General features: G+C 34.1%; 1 protein-coding gene across 2 annotated transcripts in view; it reads right to left on the minus strand.

The window, feature by feature from the left end:
- LOC137982561 (angiopoietin-1 receptor-like) overlaps window positions 1–2,500 on the minus strand; it is a 104,973-nt gene that overhangs the window by 72,439 nt on the left and 30,034 nt on the right. The gene's annotated exons all lie outside the window — the stretch shown is intronic.

A 2,500-nucleotide genomic window follows, 5' to 3' on the forward strand; every position in this document is an offset into this window, starting at 1 on the left:
AATAAGCATCCAAACATGTAATAACATGGTGAAAGGAACAAGGTCCTGTACAGTACTGTGCATACGTTTAGTCTCACAACAATACCTCATGCTTAATCAGCTGATAAATGCAAGGCATACAACGGAGTTTTAAGTCCAACCAAAAAGAGTCAAAGTTAAAAATGCAAACAGACAAGTCAGAAAAATACTAAAGAAGTAAAACGATCTATCCAAATTAACACGAGAAAGCAAGGAAATGCATTGCAAAAGAAAAATATTACAACAATTCATAGTAAATAAGCAAATAGCAAAACAAGGTATGGATAAATGTATGTGAAGCCACGAAAATTGAAAATCTCCATTGTTATCAAAAATATTATATTATTTAGTGTCTATCAATTGCCTTAAATATGGACTTTGAGATCTAAGAAAAAAATAAATAAAACATAAAATAGCAACGATAAAAGACTGTACATTATAATTTTTGTAATCACTGCGTCCAAAACACAGCAAGGTACATGCATTGGGGAAAAGAAAATAGTCTATTGCTTTTAATTGAAAATTGCAATATTGATTTATTTTTAGTCTTTATTTGATTTGTTTTGGTATGTCCAGTAGAGAGGTTCTGTCAATTTTTTATGTTGCTTTTCTTTTACTTGGGGCATTTTATGGTACTGTGTCTTAATACTGTCAACCCTGAATCACCCCATTGGCTTCTAATCTGTAAAACCGTCTGGCGTAAGAGTGAAATTTATAAGTGCCACTCTTTGACAAAAAAGGGTTACCTTTTTGCAACTTTAATCATCACTATAAAGATCTCCCTTTATAAATATTTTTCATTGCTTGTCTATCTTTAAATGGTACAAGTAAATGTATGTTAATTAAAAATAAAACAGTGAGATCGGTCAAAAATAATAGTCATTGTACCTGCACCAGAAACTGATACACATACTGTGTTCAGGAGGCAGTGTGGCCCAGTGTTTAGGGTGCTTGCCTTGAGATCCAGAGATCTCAGGTTAAAGACCAGGCCTCGGTTGTTTAAAAAGTGGATAACACTATCCACCAGATAAACACTAGCAAAACCGAGTTATCGAGCGGATAGCGCTATCCACCCATAGAACCACTGCCAGTTCTGATCACATGATAAATTTGATCCTTGTAGTCTTTGGTCCAACGTCTCTGCTGCACCTGTATATACCTAACTGGTTTGTCTTCACCCAGCTAAGATTCTTAACAGTTGTTATTGTTGTTCTGTTCTGTCGTTTTGTTGATTGCATTTATTGGCCCTGAAAAGCCCCTATGGGGAGTGGTCAATTGAGTATGCATGCGCACGTATATATGTATGTATGTATGCTCATGATGTAATACCATGCATGCATATATCAAAGATTTCTCAACCATTTCACGCTTAGAAACTGGAGTTCATATTTTTTAGCTATAAAAGCATTATCTCGCCATAGTCGGACAAAAAATCAATGAAGATTGCCAATATCATTATTAAAATGGTTTCATTAACTAGATAGATCAAAGGACCTCTAAGAATAGAATTGGCACACTATAAACTACTAACAGGAATTAATTAAGAAGCTGCTGAGTTATCATTAGGACCTTAAGCCTGTTCCAGCCTCAAAGATAGGGAATTGAAGGGGGGGGGGGGGAGGGTTGGGATATCTCAAGGCAAGGGAAAGAAAAGGAGGCAGAGGGTGGCTGGAAGGAAGATCGTGGAAGCATCTATTTCAAATGTGCGACATTAAGACAAATAATAAACGAATTATTTAATTTCTTTATACTAACAACAACAAGAACCACAAGAACAACTTTATTAATTAAACAATTATAAAAAAAAAAATTGTTATACAACCACAATATTATTATTAATTTTAAGTAAGGCTGTCCAAGGTCGTTAAGAGTCAAACATTAATACGAAGCTCAACAAAGAAAAGCTAATGTCTGTGAAAAATAGACAAAAGTAATTTAAAGTAAACATAAGAAGAGAACTAAATGTTGAAATAAAATATTTCCAAAGCAGAGAAAGAAAAGATTCAAAGCATTCAAATCAACATAAACGTTCTCAGTCTTCAGAACCATCATTAAGGGGCAGTTTGCACAATTTTCACTTGAAAACAAGTTTGTGCAGCTATGGAAGGAACTATATTACATTCTCAGGGAAGTTTTAAAGAAAGAGAACGGGTGCTAACTTAATTAGTCTGGAACTTTTGGGATAATAAGTGCCTGCAGTTAAAGATCAGAGGTCAGAGTGGAACTAGTATTGAGAACACATGAACAGTTGAGAACAAAATAAATGAAAATTTATAATTATAACAAGAAATTTAAGAAAGCTCAGATAAGGTTTACCTAGTCAATTACTGAAGCCAGGGGCTAATATGGCATTACAGGAGATCAGGTGAACTACATGTACAAGATGGCAATGAAAAGAAGAGAATGACTATACAAATAAATATACAATTTAGGATACATAATTAAACCTACATACGTGTAAAGCCAACTGTTACTTGTACAT

This window comes from Montipora foliosa, chromosome 13, assembly GCF_036669935.1.
Source record: "Montipora foliosa isolate CH-2021 chromosome 13, ASM3666993v2, whole genome shotgun sequence".
Classification (NCBI taxonomy): Eukaryota; Metazoa; Cnidaria; class Anthozoa; order Scleractinia; family Acroporidae; genus Montipora; species Montipora foliosa.